This window comes from Balaenoptera borealis (genome assembly GCF_965194805.1).
Source record: "Balaenoptera borealis genome assembly, chromosome: 10".
In the NCBI taxonomy this organism is placed as follows: Eukaryota; Metazoa; Chordata; class Mammalia; order Artiodactyla; family Balaenopteridae; genus Balaenoptera; species Balaenoptera borealis.
Window position 1 is genome coordinate 75,400,197 of NC_138874.1, and position 23,599 is coordinate 75,423,795.

The 23,599-nt window shown below is 34.4% G+C and overlaps 1 long non-coding RNA gene across 1 annotated transcript in view; it reads left to right on the forward strand.

Moving 5' to 3' along the window:
• LOC309604724 overlaps window positions 1-23,599 on the forward strand; it is a 63,826-nt gene that overhangs the window by 33,950 nt on the left and 6,277 nt on the right. The gene's annotated exons all lie outside the window — the stretch shown is intronic.

A 23,599-nucleotide genomic window follows, 5' to 3' on the forward strand; every position in this document is an offset into this window, starting at 1 on the left:
CCAGGGTTCAGCTTTGGATTTGGCCCTGCCTCTGTGTGTAGGTCGCCTGAGGGTGTCTATTCTTCGCTCAGACAGGACGTGGTTAAGGTAGCAGCTGATTCGGGGGCTCTGGCTCACTCAGGGTTGGGGGAGGGAGGGGTACCAATGCGGGGTGAGCCTGCAGCGGCACATGCTGGAGTGACGTTGCACCAGCCTGAGGCATGCCGTGTGTTCTTCCGGGGAAGTTGTCCCTGAATCACGGGACCCTGGCAGTGGCGGCTGCACAGGCTTCCAGGAGGGGAGGTGTGGATAGTGACCTGTGGTTGCACACAGGCTTCTTGGTGGCTGCAGCAGCAGCCTTAACGTTTCATGCCCATCTCTGGGGTCCGCGCTGGTAGCCGCGGCTCACGCCTGTCTCTGGAGCTCATTTAGGCGGTGCTCTGAATCCCCTCTCCTCATGCACCCCGAAACAATGGTCTCTTGCCTCTTCGGCAGCTCAAGACTTTTTCCCAGACTCCCTCCGGTTAGCTGTGGAGCACTAGCCCCCTTCAGGCTGTGTTCACGCAGCCAACCCCAGTTCTCTCCCTGGGATCCGACCTCCGAAGCCCGAGCCTCAGCTCCCAGCCCCCGTCCGCCCCAGCGGGTGAGCAGACAAGCCTCTCAGGCTGGTGAGTGCTGGTCGGCACCTATCCTCTATGTGGGAATCTCTCCGCTTTGCCCTCTGCACGCCTGTTGCTGCACTCTCCTCTGCGTCTCTGAAGCTTACCCCCTGCCCATCCCCTGTCTCTGCCAGTGAAGAGGCTTCCTAATGTGTGGAAACTTTTCCTCCTTCACAGCTCCCTCCTAGAGGTGCAGGTCCCGTCCCTATTCTTTTGTCTCTGTTTTGTCTTTTGTCCTACCCAGGTACATGGGGAGTTTCTTGCCTTTTGCGAAGTCTGAGGTCTTCTGCCAGCATTCAGTAGGTGTTCTGTAGGAGTTGTTCCACATGTAGATGTATTTCTGATGTATTTGAGGGGAGGAAGGTGATCTCCACGTCTTACTCCACCATCTTGAAGGTCTCTCTAGGAAATCTTGAGATGTTTTACTTTCAAGGTTTGTAAAATTATTTCTATCATTTTAATAGCCACGGTGGTTCAGCATTCTGGATACAAGAGGCCATGACAAAAGTAATTAGTACCTTAGAAAATAAGGGGAAATGCCAATAATTATCCTGACCAATCCTGAATTCCATGTTTTCTTGCCTACAAATGTAAATCTCACAGACAGTGTTGGACTCTTGAACTGAGAAATTCATGATTGGCTTCTCTCAATAAACTGAAAGGTAGCAACATATAAAGAAAATGAGACTTGGAACCCAAGAAGTCAAGAGGCTTAAGCTCTGATTCAGTCTCTTCCACAGATGAGAGTAGTTCAATCTCTTTCACAGATGAGAGTAGGAAAATCAGTGAGCAGTTTTCATCTTTTTGGGCCTAATATTTCCACCTTTGAATTTGAGAGGGTAGGTCTATATTTACCACCTGTTTTTCTACCATTTATAGTGCTCCATGTATTTTATGGATCAACAAATAATAGTAGTGATGTTTTAAAAGTAAACGAGAAAGGAAAGGGGAGAGATGAACAAAAGAGAGATTCCAATTTTCTGGGTTTTTGTTACTGCTTATATTCTGTACCCACTCCCAACTATCCTTCTCACAGAAAAACAAGAAAAATCTACATTTAAAACCATTTAATGATTTAACACTGAATTTATAATATAACATCAACTCATTAAGTATCTTAAAAAGTCCTGCATGATCTGGCTGCAGCATCATTTTACTCATTAATGGGAGTTTTGCCAGCTCCCATTAATTTCTGCCACACTGGCCTTCCTCCAATATGTGGAGCTCTTTCCTGTTTCAGATTTTACACACATTACTGGAAAACTCTTTTTCCAACTCTTTGCTTTTGTAGTTCCTGTTCATAATTCAGGAGTGTTTTAGGTCACCTTCTCTGAAAAGAATGCCCTTACCTTGAATCTAAACTAGTTCTCTTTGTTATTCTAGTTCATCACACCTTTTACCTTTCCTCCAGAGTACTGATCACATTTTAAATTAATATGTATGAGGGGTTTTTAAATGTGTTTCCAAAAACCTTTGACATTCATTCCATTGAGAAGTGAGTTCCCTGTTCACTTCTCCTTGAATACAGGTCAATCTTAATGATTCACTTGTAACCAGTAGAATACATCTGAAGTGTTGAAAGATAATTTTGAGCTCAGAAAAGCCCTTAAAAGGTAGTGCAGATTCTGACTCTTTAGATGTTGCTCTGGGGAAAGTCAAGCACCATGTAAGAAGTCTGACTAGCCTGAGAAAATCATGTGACAGAAACCACTGGTAGGAATTTCAGTCAGTAGCTGAGCTAAGTTTCCAGCTTCCAGCCATGTGGAAGAGTCATTTTGGAGGTTCAGCCCAGAAGAATCATGAAATGACTGGAGTCCAGCCAACATCTGCCTGTAACTGCATAAGAGACCCCAAGCAAGAACTGCTCATTCAAATCCCTCCTAAGACCATGACCCACAAAATAAAATGGTTATGCTAATTTTGGAGATAAAGTATTATGCAGCAATAATAACAAAAACAATAGGTGTGTATGTGACTATGTGTTTGATATCTTCTCCTCTATGCTGCAATATGTGTATATGCAGAGAGGCTGTGCCTATTTGTTCACTGCTATATACCCAGTATGTAGGATGGTGCACTTAATATATTAATGTTAAAAGAATGATACTAATGGGTAATAGTTTCACAAACATTTAAAATGCTTATAATAAGACATTCATATAGTACACTCAATAGTAATCCTTTTATGAATATGCTAAAACATTTTCAGAGGGTTTTCATATAGAGTACTATTTAGAAACATAAGTTTGTTTTTCAGAATATATTTAAACTACATCACCGTGGATTTTGTTCTTTCGAATAGCTTCAACTACATTCTAACCTCATACATTGCTGGTTGGATTGTACATTGGTGCAGCCACTTGGGGAAAAAGCCTAGAATTTTCTTAAAATTTTAAATATAATTTGTTAAATTTATTACATGAGCCAGCAATATTACTCCAAGATATACAGAAAAATGAAAGCATATATACACACAGAGACTTGTATATGAATGTTCATAGCAGCATTATTCATAATAGCAAAAAGCAGAAACAACCCCAATGCCCATCAACTGGTGAATAGATAAATGAAATGTTATATATCCATGCAATGGAATATTATTTGGAAGAAAAAAAGAATGGAGTACTGATGTATGCTACAAGATTAATGAATTCCAAAATATACTAAGTGAAAGGACCCAGAAACAAAAGACCACATATGGTTTGCTTCCATTTATATGACATATTCTTAAAAAGCAAACCTATGCATATAAAAAGTAGATTCATGGTTGTCTGCAAGTTGAGAGAAGAAAAAGGAGTGTCTACAATAGGAAAGAGTATTCTTCTCGGGGCCATAAAATGTTTTAAAATTTGATTGTGATGATGCTTCTACAACTCTATATTTTTAAAATATATATATATTGGATTGCAAAAAAAAAATGAGTGAATTTTATGGTGTATAAACTGTCCCTTAGAGAAAAGAAAATGTGCCATTCTATAGCACCAAACTATTTCAGTTTTTGAACAAGACTTTGCAGACGTCCAATGCCACTAGTTTTGAAAGAAAGAGTTCTTAGAATTGTCTGAGTATTTGCAGAAACATATTTCTGAATGTGATTCACCTCATGAAACAATTTATAAAACTTTTTTTGGTGAGTATACATAATGACATAAAACAGCAAGCTAAATACAAAAGAAGGAGCTAAAGCAAAGAGAGAAAGACAAAATGCAGTGAGTTAACTGAAAGAAATAGAAGCGTTTTGTAGCAAATGGAGAGGAAAGGAAACTCAGAAAAATCAACAATGTATCAAATGGTGCACAAACTAAAAGAGTTGCCAGAGTTTATTGTTGTATAAAATGATTTACGACACTTTCAAAAGTCCTGTGGTGAAAATTATATTAAGAGAGTGTGATCCACCAGAGTAGAAAAACAGATACCTGAGTATATCTTGAAACCAGTGAAAATAAGGAAATTGATCAGAACAATGAAGTCTTGTCTATGTGATAAATCAGTGATACTATTTCTCTCCAATAACAACTAAAAATTAAACACATTAACAAATGCAACTGACAAAGTTAATTCCCTGTTGTAAAACATGACTTCCCTTTCTGATACATATTATGGTATTGAACAAGATAAATTTAGAAAGCAATAATAAAATAACCAAGATTATAGACATTGTATGCATTCTAAGAAATTTAATTTTGAATGTATTCTAACTCATGAGTAATTTTTTAAGCCTTCTGTACAGACTGCTAAATTCAATACTAGCCAATTATCACTTAAACAGAAAAACAATGCAGATTACGCAAGCTGTTACTGTTTTGTTAGTACATTTAAAAAATGCAATTGAAATAATGAAATAAAACCTCTTTGGGAGCAAACATCACTAAGCAGTGATCTTTTTTTGAATAGTGATCTTCCATATCTGCTGAGGTCTTTAAAACTTGAAATTCATTTGGATGGAAATAGGCCTTCTTTAATAAACTTTATACTGGTCTGAAGTTATTGCTTCTTGATGTCTCTGGATCACCATTAAACCATATATAATTTTTCAGGCCAGGGATACAAGGATATATATTCATGGGCAATTTGGAGTTTTTGAATTACACTAAATGGACTCATTTTCATCTTCCAGAAATTGCTGAATAACTTTTCCTTTAATATTGGTTTTTATTTCTTGTTTCTGTCATGTGGCTTATTTGAAGAAATCCACTCACTTCCTGCCTCTAAACTGCCTTCTAATATGAGTTAGAGCTAAACAAAATATCAGAGTAATAGGAGAAGCAAGGATAATTTAATAATTAAGTGTAACATCATTTGGCATGAAATCAAGAGGGTATGGACGGATGGTCAGAGTAGCCTCTCCCCTTGCAGTGCAGTAAAATGCATAGGACTTAGTCCAATATTCAGAAATTTTGTGTGACTTACTTTTATATTTTTATAGGTTGAGTTTGGTAGAGTCTGAATACTTGAGAAGTGTTACTTTGTCAATGCCCTAAAATTTTCAGAGGTGTAACCAATTTTCCATTCAATCTTTCAAAATATTTTTCTCAAATCAGATTAAATATGTGAAAATGTACTGTAACTTCAATTATTTTCAAGTGTTTACCCAGTTTCTATATTTTTATCTATTATATTCTGTCCTTCAATTTGTATTCTACTTTGTAATTTTCCCAGTTTGTATTTTCGCTTTTCTCCTGAAACACAATTTTCTGAAGTCAAGAGCAGTGATCAATAAGGACCTGAATGTCAAATTATTGGGAGTATTTTTCCCTTCCTCCTACTCATATAGCTCATGTTGAGTGCCATTTAGAGTGTCCTGGTTTATCTCCTTACATTTTAGTGTTTGCGTGCTTAAACCTGAATTGTCTTCCTAGCGTTTGAGAAGTTTTTTTCTTACTCTATAAGAACGGGAAAAGATAATTCTCAGCCAATAATTCACAAACCTTGAGGTTGTTAGAACATAGGGAAACCCTGAACTGGAGCCCCTGGCTGAGGATTGCCCACTGTGGACATTTTGAGACCAGGACTAGTGTCATAGTTCAACGGTAGAGGAAGAATACTGCTCTCTGCTCATTCATGTAAATCAACTGCAGTCAAAAATATGTCTCAATGCATCAATTTATTTTTTTATTCAGTTTCTCCATCCACCAAACCAACTTCCTCAAGTGTCTTCTTAAAATCCCAGGATTAGACTATTTTAGACCATCTTGTCTAAACAAAGGAAACAATTTTGAAAGATAAGATTAAAGTATGAGTGCATAAGTAAGAACATAAAGAAAAGATCTGAAGTAAACTTCTCATTGAGGACTCTCTACCTTTTAAATATGTATTATTTTAGGCATCCTTTAACATAATTTAGAAAAAAAGTAGTTCAAGAGTTTCCTATTTATTGTGTTATGAGGAAATAGTCTAGAAAACTTCCTGAAACATCAATTTAATATGCTAATTGAGAAACAAAAATCCATATATTCAAAAGAGCAAGAGCTACTATCAAGTAACATTTTTGTTTCCTCTTCTCACTAATGAATCTAAAGTTATTATAGAAATGAGAAGAGCTTGCATATTTTGTGCTTAAATTTTTGTCATCCAGATTGTCATAGAGCTTTTAAAATGGAAACCAGGGGATCTACCTTAAACCCTGAAAGTGGAAATTAGGTGAATTTAAGTCATGTGCTCCATAGCACGTAGAAGAAATAACTGTACATAGTAGAAAGACTGGCAAAATTAGCCTTTTTACTGTCTTCTCAAAAGCTGTGCAAAGTGTTAATGCCTGTGAATAAATGCTCTGAACTAGCCAGTTGGTATTAAAAAGAACATTTTAAATGAGAACTTGCATGAAAGTTGAGACACAACATTTGTTCTCTCTAATTATTATGAGTCACATAACAAATGACAGTTCTTTAAGTGAACTTAGCAAGAAGAAAAAGACAGTTCAGAAAAGAAATGCCATAGAATTTGATTCTCTTAGGTCCAGTTCTTTTCATTTGCTACACTGGATTTGGAAAGCTGTAAGTGACAAAAATATCAGTGTGAAAAATTTGTAAATGCTTGAAGTTCCTGTGGCAGAGACTATGATGTGTTCATCAGAACCTATTTCATTTTCCTACCACATACTCTTGTTAGGCTATATTTTATCATTTTCCTTGCACTTAAATGAGGTAATTTCCTGAGTTCTGGCCAATAAAATGTAAGAATTGTTATCTATGTCTATTTCAGGACAAGTAGTCAACATAGGCGTGTTCCTTCCCAACAGTCTTTCTCCCTGTCTTCTGGGAGAATGATGAAAACATTGAGGATCTAGAGAATAGTGGCATCACAAGAAAGGAGTCCGAGTCCCAGAGTAGTCAGCTGGAAGGCAAGAACACCTACATTGCACTGTGACATGAATGAATAGTAAGCTCTTATTTTCTTAAGCCATGGATAAATCAAGATGTATTTACAGCAGTGAGTGATAACTAAGCTAATAGAGAAATCAGTTCTTTAGAGTGGGATGCTACAATAAAAACCTATAAAATGTTTGACATTGGTTTTGAAATTGGGCTTTTAGCAATGAGATAGCATACTGGAAAGCTAGAAATCCATATTGTAAAATGCAAAATATTTAATGAAATCTTACCTATGATAACCTGGAAGGCAGAACAGGTGACTATGAAGCAGGTGGTCGAGGAAAGTGGTAGGAAATAGTAGGCATGTTTGTGTGTTTTTGACCTTCTTTGCCTTCCACAAAGTACAACAACGAAGAGCTCAGGCAGAAAGGGGCTGGATCTCAAAATAATATTAAAGGCAATATAGACAGACTAGAGAGCAAGAACCTTTAACAAACAGAAAATTGTTTTAACATTCACCTACTTATACTAACACTTCCCCTCTACTCCACAGTTACTTAAATACTTCTATTTATACAATGTCCTTTTCCCTGGCAATATTAGTTACATGTGGATATTTTTTAATCAAATAATAGATATCAGGATCTGGCACGTAATAGCTCCTTAACTAGAGTGCAAGAACATTGTTTGTATTGCTTTCTCAAGTGTTACCAAGTGCACAGATGAGTGTCCAGCATATAATAGGCACTCAGAAAATATATTTGCCGAATATATTTACATGTTTAATGTACTAAATTAAAACAGCTTAATTAAGGAGAAATGAAAGTTTAAGTTTCTATTCTGATAGTCTCACATAAACACAAATCTCAAAAAGAAAGGAAAAGTAACAAGTCAGTGGAATACAAAGGAGCCTTGTATGTTTACAGAGTGTCATATATGTACAGTTTCATATATGTGCAAAATCACTACTTTGCAAAGTCATGCAACTGCCCTTTAGTCAAAGATCATTAGGAACACCTATATGGGCAAAGGAGGTTTAGTATATGGGCAAAGGAGGTTTAGTTTATAGGCTCATTGCAACAAGGAAGATAGCCTACCATGGGGAAAGAGGAAGCATCTCAGCAAGAGGGTATTAGTAGGACGTTGTTATAAGATTTTAGCTTCTGTTAGATGATTTTGGAGACGGTTCAGGAAGGCAGTGTTTTGCTTTGCATTGAGTGCTGTAGGAAAGCAAGGGTAATTCTAGGATTGGGTAGGTTAACATGTTTTATTTAGATGGTGGCAGAATTGGAGCAGATCTAAAGCTATAATTGATAAAGAAGCATCATTAACTCATGTTATCATGAAAAAGGGAATGCTTGGTCATTTTTGTGGTTTGGACAGAGTTCTTACTTTTGTCTGTGCTCAAACATGATTAAAGAGTGGTTTTGCTTTTGTGTCTCATGATCTCTGAAATTGTTTATGTTCAACAGGAGAAAACCATGTCTTACCTCTTAAAGCCAAACCCACTCCTACCTAATAGCTATCAGGGACTACCTTTCTTGATCTCATGTTTCCAAATGAAACATGATGATTGATTAGGTAAACTACAAATATGAAAATCATAAAATCATTGTCATTTTCAAATAAGGTGGGAAAATATCCATATGTTCTGGTCAGGAGAGGAGATAGGGATTCTAATATAATAATCATAACTTTAAAATATCCATAGGTTTCAGCTTGTCTTTTTCTGAAGTTATTCTCTTCTCAAAAATAAATAATAGTAAATATATAAAGTGGACTTGGGCTACTGCCAGTCTATTTTTCTTCAAAAACAATTGTGTCTGTTCAGAACAACTTTTTTTTTTTTTTTACAATATGTTAACAGAGCCATTGGACCTTCCCAGAAGAAAAATATATTTCTCTCCTTTATTTTTCCAGTATGAAATTTCATACTAATGAATGTAATTTTCTGAACAAAGTAACCAGAGTATAATGTAAGTAAGCATACTTGGCTTCCCTTCCATTACAATTCAAAATAGTGCTTCAAACTTAAAAATACATCTATATCTCTATCATCTATCTATCTATCTGTCTATCTATCTATCTATCTATCTATCTATCTATCACTAGCAAATGTGGACTCCAATGCATGAAGATAGATAATATTTAAAATAAGCAAGGCAAAATTTCATTAAAAACCTAATACATATGAAACAAATTTTTCAAATTAATGATGCATTTCATCAAGTCAGTGTCAAAAATGATGGGATAATACCTTAGTGACTTTTTGAAGAATTAGACAATGCCTCTATGCATTGTATACTGATAGGTACTAAGGGAAGACTATTAAAGCACAATAGAAGTTTGTCCCATGGAGGCCAAGAATGAGATTCAAAATTAGATAAAGATACATGACCTAAAATTTCCCTGCATATCTCAAACCACAAAAATAACTTGGCCCTTCTGAAACCATATACAGATAATATAGATAAAAGCCTCTCTGCAGTTTATACTTTGATAACAGATACCAGCACATTGTTGATCTAGATTTTGTAATTCTATCTCACAGAAGAATCCTAATGCCTTAGGAGCAATGTTTATAGAAAGTCAGTTTGGGTGATAATCATGAAAGACTGAATTCTGATAACTGGGTAGTAAAACAATGTGGTTACAGACCGCTGCGATCCTTGGCCTCCTTTCCTCTAAATGACAAGCAAAAATACAAATTTTAAAAGTATCCTCCTTGGTTTTTTTTTTATCTGAAAAAGATATTAACTCTCTTTTAGTCAAATATTAATCTGGTAAAATATTTACTTTTCTCATAATTAAAAAAAATAGAACAGATAAAGACCATTTGACCATGTACATAGAGTACCTCTTTATTTATTTATATGTTTGACATTTGGTAATTTCCTTTCTCTTAATTACTGAGAGAAAAATACAGTAGTGGAATCTATACCATTGAGAACTTGCTAGTAGATTTAAATTGGAGGATTTTGTGCCTAATTATTGAATTTTTATCAGGCTTGTAGATGGTGTTATTAGGTCATAATTACAATTTAAGACAAGTAATATATTTATTTTTAAAATATTTTGATTTATGCCATAAGTCAAGTTTATGTCTAAAATAAGTGTTACATCTAAAACTTTATTTCACAAACAGTTTTACTTTTGGAAATCAAAACCTTGATCATTAAGATCTGCATGTATTAGAAATCCTGATTGATTTTCTTCCCTGGTGAAAGTGAGATCATATCAGATAAGACATCATAGCAAATTGTAGTTCATATGAGTTTTTAAGGCACTATAGGAGGACTAAGAGTTGGTAAAATTTGATTGAAAATTAAATTTGCTTTAAGAGATTGTCCTCCATTCTCTATGAATAAATTGCAAATAGATACCTTACATGGAACAGGAAGAGAAGTAAGTCATTTGAAAGAAATTTTGACACCAAATTTCTTAAGACCCTGACAAGCCAGAGATAGAGATGTGGTTATACTGGGAAGGATTCTGATTCTAATGAAGTTCACCTTAGCTCATTGTCGCTTCCGTTCAGAATTTAACGAAAGAAGATACCTAATTTTTGTAGCTGCTGTGTGTGTGTGTAACATTAAAATTAGATTTGCTTTAAAAATGCCACATTAGCATAAAATAATTTATACCTAGTTTAAGAATAGATGAGTATAAAAGTACACTAAACTAAGCATAACAGTATTTCGGTCATAGCTCAACATCCTTGTGATACTTTCACCAAAATATATAGGCTCTTGACAACTAAGTCACCATGTACACTCGAACATATAAAGAAATATGTTTATTTGATCAATTAACAATCACTTTTGTTAGATCAATTAAGAATAAAAAATATAAAAGTCTTTATTTGCATATTTCTTCTTTAATGCTTTTTCTTTCTTTATGTAAATCCAAATTTCTGACCTATTCATTTTCCTTCTTTCTGAAGAACTCTTCTAACATTTCTACATATCAGGTCTACTGGTGAAAAATTCCCTCAAATTTTGTTTGTCTGACAACATCTTTGTTTCTCCTTCACTTGTTCTTTGAGCTTCCTGGACCTGTGGCTTGGTGTCTTATATTAATCTTGGGAAATTCTCAGTCATTGTTGCTTCAAATATTTCATCTTTTCCTTTCTCTCTTCTTTTCCCAGTATTCCCATTACACATATGTTTGAGGACGTTTAGTATGTTTTAGAATGTGTCCCAGTGCAGATTCAGTGCAAGTAAGGGAACCTGTCTGAGTCTCATTAAGTTATCCTTGAATATATTGGAAAATGCTGTATAAATAAGTTAGTAATGATTGGCTAACTCTTGGGACATTGGATCTTATTAATAATAGCATATTTCATGGAATTTAAAAACTACTGGGTTAGTCATGGAAATTAATAGTTTTCTTTATAATGTATGTACTATATTCCATTTCAATATGTCATATAAAACTAGAATGGTATGACAAATGACAGAATTTAATAACTTTGCATTGCCATTTATTTCTCAATTACTGTCTCAATTTTGGTATATTAAGGTAAGATATCTGAATTGAAATTATTAATAAGAAAGTTAATCCTCTCTACTTATTTCATTGTCTAAATATATTCTAGGATTGTTCCAAATTGTACACGTATTAACAGACTTAACAGAAACTCTGTTTTAATTGTTTCTCCTCATTTTAATCCACCATGCCTTAATCTCATTGGGCTCTTTGCTGCATTCCTGTAATTTAGGAGCCATCACAGCACCATTGTTAACAAGAAGAGTGCATTTAATAATAGCGTCTACCTCTCTGGACATCCATTCTACTAATAGGCCTAACAGAAAGCTAATCATCATTATTAGTGTGATCATTTTATTTCAGAAACTCCTAACCTCCCTGTTGAATTACGGTATTAGCAATTGCAAATTATTAAAAGTTATGGCAGGAGGACTAAGCTTATTATGATCTAACTCTTAAAGAAATCTAAGTCACTGGGAGACGTTCTGCAATAAGAATAGACACAAATCTCTTAGTAGTAAGCGTAGAGTAGGTAATGAAAAACACATCACCAAACCACCAAATGCACAGAATATAATCCTTTAGAGGTAATATTTTGTTTGAATACTTCCTACTTTTAAGTGATTCACTCTATCTCTCTAAAACTTATATATTTGTTTCTTTTCTTTTACTCCAATAATTTATTTAACATAACATGTATAGAATCACACAGCTAAGTGACAGAAACTGGATTCTTCATAAGTAGCATGCTTTCAAACACTGTGCTCTTAACTAAGCTAACCTGAAATTTAAAACATTTCTTTGATATATTTCTTGGTTTGACTCTATAGTCTTAATTTAGTTAATTTTGGTTGCTATTTTAATATGTTTATTAAAGTATATATGCCCATTTTTGAAAATCAAACACTTTAAATACCAAAAAGTTTATTAAAGTAACAATCCTTTGCCCCAGTTTACCTGATCCCCAATTCCACATCTTAGAATACTCCATTTAATTCTTTGAATGTGTATTCTGGTATATGCTTCCGCCATTATGATTTGTTCTATGAAGTTTAAATGCTATCCATGGACAAACTACAATAATTTAATTTAATTCATTTACATATTTAATTCATTTACATATTTTCCCTATTACTTCCCTTACCCCTCCAAACAAAATATTACTACTTTAGTTTCTCCCATTGATAAGTAATATACATAAAGGATTTATTTTTTCTAAATGTATAAACTAAATGTCTTCATTATGTATTTGTAAGTTCAGGACAGTAATGATCCTAACTCAAATGCAATATTTCTGCTTCCCCAAATCTGTCATAGATAGTTATCTTTTCTAGTTTGGTGTATAGCTTACCTATCAAGATTGAAAATCAACAATTTAAAAAATATTATTGTAAACAAGAATTTTTATTGTAATGCAAAGTGATGTGTGATACTGTTTCTTTTCTTATTCAGTGTTTTGTCCTTAGCTTTGTAAATGCATGCCTCTTTTTCTTTGTTCCATTTTCCTTTGGTATAGCCTTAATTTTTCCAAGTATGCATCATATTATCTTCTCTACACAGATTATTCTCTTTCTCAGAGCACTCCGCATATCACAAACACTACTGCCTCTCGCATCCATCCCTGATCTAGATCTGTTACTCTCTGAGTCTTTGTGAAGCATCACCCTGGGGTTTTCCTCCATACCTCTCTTGAGTTGGATCCACTGTGCCTTATATCTTCTACTTTCTAAATTTAATACGTTGCTTTGCTGAGTCCGTCACCAAATAAGTAGCTTAGAAAGGGTTTGTAAATACAATATTTCATCCATGAATATGAAAAATATCTTTATTTTGCTTTGCCACTGGATTGATAGTTTGGCTGTCTTTAAAAAATATAGATTCAAATGAGTTTTCCTTTAGTGAAATATGAAATCAGAGCAGGAATTCTGTGAGGAACTTGGCAAATCCTCTCTCCAAAAAGCAATGATGAAATGTGACAAACTTGACAAGAACAATCAGTTAAGGTTCTGGAAATTTACCAGATACATAGTGTTTATTTAAAAGAAAATCACCGAACTTCCATAAGAACAGTGGGCACCTGTGGGGACAGGAAATGCAACTTGCACTAGTAGATCATTGAAAGGGGTGGTCAGTAGATCCACTCTTACTTCTTTATTTTCTCATCTGTATAGTGTACCATTTGGAGTCACAACAGTACATGTTAGTCATTGATGCAGATTGTATAACTTTGTATCCCTTCAGTGTATTACCTTCAAGCTGTCATCTCAACTGCATTTTCAGAAGGACATACCTTTGGTCTATCAACCTGAATGAACATTCTGTATATCTGCAGATATGGGTACTAACTGAAGTTCTGCCTGAAGGAAAGACAAAACCATACCCAGCATATATACAAATTCTAGCCAACATGAATAGCTGCCTTTTCAGTGTGGCAGAGGTCTAATGTAATCAGCTTGTCTCTAAGTTACTGATTGATTTCCTCAAAGAATGTTGTTGATATCCAAAGCTTTGAATTGATTTCTGTTGCTGGAGTGATTGGACATCAGCAGCTGTTCTTTCTAATTCTTGGTTGAGGGAAGACCATGATATTGGGCCTATAATAGCCTCCATGCCTACTGCCACCATGACTACTCAGGGGTTCAGTACTGAGGTGAGTTAGGTCAGAGGCTAGTTTAAATTGGCTGGCCAAATCACTCTGATTGCTTAGGGTGTTTTCATGGTGAACACTTTTTGGAGGGCATCAATATGCAGTAAAAGATCTTTATGCTTTCTGCCCCATTCAATAGGTATATCCATGTGCCATTTTCCCAATTCTCTTTAAGTTTTCAATCTTTCCTATTTCAGAATCTCAATTAACCAGCCAAGTCCATCACCATTACCCATGTGTCCACATATTGTTCTTATCTCTGACCACTTCTCTTTCCACACAAAGTGGATACTCAGGGGCATTGTCTGAACCTCTGCTATTCAGTAATTTTTCCTTCCACTCTTTTATAGGGCCACCTAAAAACAAGGTTGTAGCGCACCACTAGGATACAATAGCAGTAGTGAATGCTGCGGTGTGCCACTCAGATTTCCCTCCAAGTCTGAAGTGCCCATATCTCTGCCATGAGTGTTGGCTGCTGACACCCTCAACAAAGTCCTTTCTAAGCAGCTGTTCTTATTGAAAGGATCTTCTCTTGTTAATAGATTGCTCATCTTCTTTAGGACCAGCAAGTGTCCATGGACTGGTTGATGCAGAGTTATGAAATCCAGCCTCAATGTTGGACACTTTGGAAGGGCAAATTTTAATTCTTGATTATAGCATATGTCTCCATTTAAAAAATCTTTCTGCTAATTTAATAACAATTTTGATTTTTTAAACTATTATAAATGAATTTTATGAAAATTCATTTAAATTCTTCATTTCGTGTGTATATATATATGTATACGTGTGTATATATTTATACACACACTCACATTATATAGCTACTGTTCCTGAAGTCATACTAAATCATTTACTAGTACTCTTTACTTTTTGTATTACCCCTATTATTTGGGGAAATTTCTACCATTTTCCATAAGTGCTTAACCTCTAGTTTCTCTATTCTGCTTTTAACCCTTCATGTGATCTCTCCCTGATCATGTTCATCTCATTCCTCAGCAAAAAAATTCATGAGGGACCACCACATGAACTTCTATGTACAGAACCCTATCTCTACTTCTTCTTTTCTTTTTAAGATTTATTTATTATTCATTTATTTATTTTATTTATTTTTGGCTGAGTCAGGTCTTTGTTGCGGCACGCAGGATCTTTGTTGAGGCATGCAGGAATCTTTCGTTGCAGTGCACGGGCTTCTCTCTAGTTGTGGCATGCAGGTTTTCTCTTCTCTAGTTGTGGCACGTGGGCTCTGTAGTTGTGGCACACGGGTTCCAGAGCACTTGGGCTCTGTAGTTTGCAGCATGCAAGCTCTCTAGTTAAGGTGCATGAGACCAGTAGTTGTGGCACGTGGGCTTAGTTGCCCTGCGGCATGTGGGATCTTAGTTCCCTGACCAGGGATCGAACCCCCGTCCACTGCACTGTAAGGCGGATTCTTTACCATTGGACCACCAGGGAAGTCTGTGATCTCTGCTTCTTCATCTCTATAGTGTTATCATGTTCTTCTTGCACTCATTTTGTTGCACTAAGTTAGGAAATTGTCCCCAGGCAGAAAGCCAAGGTGATTATGGGGTGATATCATGTTTCCCTTTCCTTTGGGTAACAGTATTGTCCTGTCTCTCATGTAATGCTTGCCTCATACCTCATATATTGTGCATCAATTTTGTGGTTGCTTATAGCATCCAGCCTAGTCTGGAACCAATTATATTGTCATGGCCAGAAGCAGAAGTTCCTCCCACTTTATTTCTTCTGACACTTTATGCCATCCACCCATCTTCTCAGATTCCAGTTATATGTATATTAAGTTATTTGATATTGTCCCACAAGAAACTGAGTCTCTGTTCATTTTTGTTCAGATTATTTTCACTATGGTTCAGTTTGACAGTTTAAATCCAGTAGTGTTTATATGTTCAATCTGTTCTTAAAGCCATCCCTTGAACTTTTCCATTCATATATGAAAATTGGGGCTCAGTTGTTTATTGTTGTTTGTTTCTAGTTTTTAGTACTGTGATTCCCTATCTTGTTTCTCATTTTATTTATTTATTTATTTATTTAATTAATTTATTAATTTATTTATATTTATTTTTGGCTGTGTTGGATCTTCGTTTCTGTGCGAGGGCTTCCTCTAGTTGCAGCAAGCGGGGGCCACTCTTCATCGCGGTGCGCGGGCCTCTTCACTATCGCGGCCTCTCTTGTTGCGGAGCACAGGCTCCAGACGCGCAGGCTCAGTAGTTGTGGCTCACGGGCCCAGTTGCTCCGCGGCATGTGGGATCTTCCCAGACCAGGGCTCGAACCTGTGTCCCCTGCATTAGCAGGCAGATGCTCATCCACTGCGCCACCAGGGAAGCCCCTCATTATATTTATTTTTATCTTAAATCTTTGTTCATAGAAAATATATAATGGCTGTTTTAAATTATGCTTTTGCTAATTCCAACATGTCTGTCATTCTATTGATACTATGATAAATTTTCTCGTGGTTGTTTGTTGGTTATATTTTCCTTTGTCTACACATATCAAGTTTTTTGTTTTGTTTTGTATGTAGGAAACTATGGGTAATATTGTTATGAATATCTGAGTGTGTTTTCTTTCTTTAAAGAGGTTTACATATTGTTCTGACATGCAGTTCATTTACATTTGAATCTGCTTGATTTTTTTTAAGACTTGTTTTTTAAGCTTCCTTAGTCCTTCTAGAGTCATCATGAACCTAGCAATTGAGTAGCCCTATAAATAGAAGCAGAAAACTCTGATTTTTTTTAAAATGAAGGTAGTACTCATTCAATGTCTACACTTTAAATGAAATGTGAGTAAGTGTATTTACTCACAAAAATACAGAACTTGTAGATTTAATTGATTTGATATTCTGTGATTAGCTGTCTTATCACCAGGAATGATATTTTTGAACAAAAATAGAAATAACAATACCACAAAACTTTTCAAAATTCTTTCAATGACTACAAATTATTAGGAAAATAAAATGCTATACATAAAATTATCTCATTATCTATTACTTGAAAGAATATAAGCATAATAATCTTTATAGATTTTATAACTCTTGATATTTAATTCTTGATATTGCTGCTGTGCTCTTACAACATTCAGTTCATATAAATTTATTAGTTATTTGAGAACCAAAAATTAATATAAAACCTGAAAGCATTCTCCATATTTTTTGATTTGGAAGTGACAGTCTTCCTATGAAAAGCGTAATATGGGTGTTTTAACCCCTTTTGCATTGGAAAAAACAAAGGTAAATTAGTAGTTACTTATTTGAGGTTTCCGTTTAAAGTGGCCACATAAATTTTAAATTAGTTCTTTTTATACTACAATTTTGTCTACTATACACAGTTTCTCTGTGATACGAAATTATGTCATAAATGATATATTACTCTCCTCTTTTTCCCTTTTAACATCTAAAGCCTAAATTTTAATACTAAATTATTTTAAGCCTTCTTTATCACTAGCAATCTTGGATATATAATTTGAAAATATATTTTTTTTCCACAGGGTTTACCTACCTTAACCCTTTTCCAATGAAAGAATTGCAAACTTTGTTTGGTGTGCATTTAAAAAAATGAGTTTTAAAAATAATTTTTCTGTCATAGTAATCCCATTTCAGGGTTCCATCAGTGGCTTCAAAATTTACATTAAATGTTCATTTTTTTGATCACAACTGTCATTAAAATGGGAGATTGCTATCTTGAGTTTACAGAGGCCATTGACGTGGAAAGCGTAATGCATATTTTACTAAATGTACTTTGCAAAATAGAAGGAAGACTATTTTAAGCTGTCAAGGTTAGTTGTACATTTTTTGGATGAGCAATACATATGTGTTGGGCAAGTAACAATTGTGATATAACATAGATAATGAGCAGACATCCAAAAAGGGAACATTCTAATAAGATAATTACCTCCAAGATAGTATAAGTTTCCTTTGAATCATAGTGAAGTTTCCTTTCAAGTACTTGTCAAATATTTATCGTTTGCCTGTATTTCTTTTATGTCACATTTTCTGAACATGTTTCCTCTTTGATTTCTACAATAAAAACATCCTATTAAGTATATTTTAGATTGCAGACCAACATGAGTGTATTCCAGCATTGTAATATGTTGTCAGAAGTTACTGGCAGCCTTTGAGAAGTGAACAAATGTTGCACATTAATATGTGTAGCCAGAAAGCACTCAGTTTGACTATAGGAGGGTTGAAGAAAGCAAAGGAATGAGAGATAAGAAAAACTATAGATGTAGATAAATAATAACTTATTAAGAAAAGTGCTTTAAAGGTAGAATATGTAAAGAATATTACCATTTTATAGTCAGTGTTTTATTTGCTTAATGATTTCATTGATTCAACAATTTTGCCTTGAATATTCAGGTCCTTATATAAGGCATATGGCACTATATAGGAAGAAATATGGGAAGTTGCAGGTCATGAATGATTATGAAGAGGGTAGAATTAGTGAAGATGATGTTAATGAATGCAATATAATGTAGTAAACGTATGAGAGATATTCAGAACACATGGGGATTTTAGAGGAAGGGGAGATTGCTTTAAACAAAAAGTTTTCAGGAGAAAATGTATCACTTGAGTTGGACCTTTAAGGATATGCAGAATTTCTTCATAACATGATAAAATGGGAACTAAACAAAGGGAGGTGACGTGTGAACAAAGTCACAAAAGCTACTAACTATGGAATAAATAAACTGAAAGTAATCTAGATTTATGTAATTTGCTGTTTGAAGATGAATAACACCAAATAAGTTTCGGAAAAACCCCTGTTCCATAGTATGGAGGGAATAAATTAACAGAATTATGACCCTGGATGTTTAATTGTTGCAGAGAATATTGAAATTCAGAATGAACTAGTATGTAAGCTGCTATTATCTAGTATAGTCACTGTGGACATCACTGCTTAGTTTGAAGAGCAATTCTAGTCTAGGGAAGTCTACAGCAAAATAGTACTATGGTATTCTAGAATGTGAATGAGATTCTAAAATAGGGTGATTGCAGTTTGATTCAAAAGGCGAGTGAAAAGAGAGATAGAATTATGAAAAATCAAATACCAGTCAAATATAAGAGATGATAGAAAGAGCTAGAATTAATTTGGATATTTCTTCCAACATGTGATAAGTTTAAGATCTTAAAAGAAATAGGTTCAGAATAACAGATTAGGGTAGAAGAAAAGAAATTAGGTCTGGAAAATTTAAATTTGAGTTTCTGGTAATATCTCTGAGTAAAGCTCTCCATGAGGCACTTTGTAATGTACCTCTGAACTCTAGGCATGAAAGCAAGAGAATGATTATTCAGATTTGGAGTAAAATTGTAAGGAGATAGTAGATTAGGCTGTGTTCCTATGTGCCACAGGCCCTACCTGGACTGCATTGCCAGAAATACTGAAACTAGAAGCCTCTGGGATATGTTTCAGGGGTGGAATTAACCATCTGAGAACTGGAAGAGTTGTCTACAAAAGTGTTGCAATTGAGAGATGAGTGTGCCTCCCCCATTCCCCTCCTCCCCCAAAAAAGTCAGATATCTCTAATGTAATTTTAGAAAATATAATATGTCAATAAGATGTAAACAGTAAAGTGCCGTTTTTATGGAGTTTTGAGGGATATTGAAAAACAGTTTTGATATATTGAAAATAGGTCTGTAACATTATTTAACTGGCATTCTGAGACAGATTCTCTGTAACATATGTGATTATTCACTTCTCTTTAAGAGTATTCTTTTCAGTGGGTCAGGTTTTGTTTCGTGGCCTGAAAGAAATCTGGCAAACTTTACTGTTATTCCCTAGGGATGCAGGTTCTGTAACAAACATCGGCTTACTCTCTTTTTAAAGAGAGAAAATGTGGCATCATGGACTATCCTATGTTTTGACCATCAGAAAAACCTTAGTTAAGATCTCATTTTCCAACACATTAGCTCCATTGAATTCTTTCTGCTGGTCAAGCAAATTTTAGATGCTGAAGTCAGACTCCAATTTTTACTGAATCTTGTCCTAGATGGTTAAATCCTAATGTTTCAAATTTGCGTAATTCCATCACAAAGTGTAAGCTATTTTTTTAATATATTAACCCATTCTACTATGAGTTAATGAGCATGAATCTATTCCCAGAATGGAACCCCAGCTGAACTATTTATAGATTTGAGTTCCCAACACTGTTTTGGGTTTTTTTTCCTTCTTACTCATCTTCCTCAGTCATTTGTACTGTATTACCTCATGGGTTGGTTGCAAACCAAGAGGCCTCTGGGGTCAGAAAAATAATGAAAGTGGTTAAGGAATGCAGGCTTCATGATGTAGTAGCCACCACTCACTCCTGGTGGTAACAAGGTATGACCTGTAAATCATTTAAATGATGATAAGCCTATGCCTTTCTTCCATAAGGCAGAATCAGTTAACTGTGACAATAAATCTAGCAATCAATGTAGTCAATTCAAAAGGAAAAGTAAGAAAAAAAATTCAGGCAAATATAAATTTCACTCATTTTCATGGGAAAAATTTTAAAATTAAGCAAAAGTAAAAATCAATTATGTTGCACAGTGACTCAAACAGAAAAGAAAATTAACACTTGAATAGTTTGAATGTTTAATAACTATAGACTTGTTACATTAGCAAAAATACTTTAGCCCAAATTATGTCTTTCTTTCTAGTAAAAGTAAGATGTTGTGAAAGAAATGTATCTTTTTTTTTTTTTTTAACATCTTCATTGGAGCACAATTGCTCTACAATGAGAAATGTATCTTTTTAAAAGGGTTTCATCTACACTCAATTTTGTTTCTAATCTAAAAATATATAAATGTCAAAATTTATTTTTTCTCTACATATTTTTGGAATAGTTTTACCTAATTGAAGTATTTAATTTAGAGGAACTTATTTCTGGAAATACTTAGTGATTTTATTGTATGTAAAAATATAGATTTTTCAAATGATATATACAACTAAGAAAATCATTTTAATGCTACAGATAGTTTGAAATGAATCCTACTTTTCTTTGAGTTAGACAGCTATGATGCAAATAACTTAAATAATGCATAACAAAATTGATTAAAAGGGAGTGAAGTATTTTCTACATATCAGAGCAACACCTTTTCCGGAAGTTAGATTTTTTTTTTCCCTTGCCAAATATTTGCATTAGGCAAAATGCATGTTGTCATGACAACTGGATGGTAAATTTAGCCTGAATAATTTCTTAATATATCAAGATAGAACTTTTTGCTAGTATTTATACTTTTTAAAACATGGCCTTTTTTCCTATCCCTGATTCCTCAAAATACTGCTTATTTATATTTCTAAATAATTTCCCTAAAATATATTCACTTTTCTGGTATTCAAATATATACTTTTATATGTTTAAGTCAATTATATTTTTTGCATTTATCAAAATATATAAATGTTTGAAAAAAATTAAACATTTGCAGCAGCATAATCTTTTTTCTAGATGCTATTTTGTAGACATTCCTAAAATGTTAGAGTACAATATTTTCATACAGTACCTATCCAAAATTTTGCAACAGTACTTATATTAAAATAATTTTCGATGTATTTAACCTAAATAGTTGATAGTCACCTAATTATAACTTTCACAATGAGATAATAGAGAAATGAAAATTTATACTGCAAACAACTTTCTCTTTAATTATACACTACACAGTCTTTAAAATTGGGATATAAGTATTTTAATATATCGTAATAAGAAAGGTACCCGGAAAATAATATTGTAAAATGTATATTCATTTGGGGAAACATTTTTTAATTGAAATGAGAAAATGTTACATAATGAACACCAATTTTTTAAGAAATTCTTCAGTATTTCTCAGTTAACCTTAATTTTCTTTAATGTGATTAGGATAATAATAGTAAGACTAAGAACTTGGTATGAATACATTGACTCAGTTAATGTTCACTAACACAGTGTGGGATCAGCAATTTGCCACAAATCATATAACTGTAATCTGCAATACTAGGATTCTGACCTGGATCTTTTTGACTCCAGACCAGCACTCTTAATCTCTCCTCATGCAGCCTTTGTTGTGGCAAATGAATGAACAATTAAGCTGAAAACATTGCAGTTAATCTTCAGCTGTACTGAAGGGCATAGTTTCTTTTGAGTCAAGGACTTGGAGCAAAATTAAAACTAGCCCCAAATAACTAAAGTTTTCTTTTATGATTACTTACCTGCAAGGTAATTTTAACACTTAAAACAAAATTAGGGACTTCACTGGTGGTCCAGTGGTTAAGAATCCGCCTTCCAATGCAAGGGACGCAGGTTCGATCCCTGGTGGGGGAACTAAGATCCCACATGCCGCGGGGCAACTAAGCCCGTGTGCCACAACTAGAGAGAGGCCCGTGCACCGTAACAAAGAGCCTGTGTGCTGCAACTAAGACCCGATGCAGCAAAATTAAAAAAAAAAAAAATTAAAGTGTTGTAATTAGGAGACACACTACTAATTATACAGAGTATCCCCTCAGAACCCCTGGGTTAATCTCATAGACACATAGGGCAAAATTGGAGACTCTAGAGAGACATGCCACAAAACTAAAATCCACCCATATTTCACCAGGCAGCAGAATTATATTAGAAATATAAGTATGCTTCCTATCGCTTAAAAAATTTAGTGAGCTCACATGTGTGCATTTTCATGTGTGTGTTGGCTTAATGTTGAAAAAATAGACATTTTTTAGAATTTAACGTCATATCATGACAATTTCCCCATTCCATTATATATTAATTGTCAACAGTTTTCCTGACCTCAAGGTAATCTTGCTATTTTATTAAGAGTATCTTTAAGAGTAACAAGTTTCATGTAAGAAAACGTCAGTTATATTAAAATAACAAGGTACTTTTAATCACTATTTGGTTCTATATCCAGTAGATTATATAAATTATTTTTCTGGTATTTACATTTTTTCTCGAATGTTCAAGAAGAGGACGTGTTTTCATTGGTGCCTAAAAATCATAAGCCCCAAAAACGTGAACTATGCAGAATTGCAAATGTCCTCCCTGATATGTTAGGACCACTCACAATATATGAGTTTCTCTCCAAATTTAACTAGAGACTGTAGATTCATTAATATTGCATATCACAGAGAGCTCACGTACTTAATAAACTGTCCTTAAGCATGAAGATGGAAATTGGAGGAGTAATCATAGAGCTGATCCTAGTAGCTATCAGACACTATATTGTTAAATGATAAAATTTACTTCAAATTTCCATGACAGATCAAAACTTCTCTCTAATTTCTAGAGAGAAAAAAGAATGTGACGTGAACTCTCCACCTTTCACTCACTGATATATCTAACTAGAGATTTGGGGAGAAAGTATGAGAATGTGTGAATTAACCTCTTTTTTCTCGTGTTTTGACTTACTCTGTCCTCAGAATCCACAGTTCTCTCTGTTACCTCTGTTAGGTGACCTGCCCTTATTCTACAAGTGGTCAGTTGTTCACCTTAATAATGACTAGATAATAATTAGGAAGTCTCCCTAGCCATAGACCTAAGACATATTCTCTAATTATATTTACTAG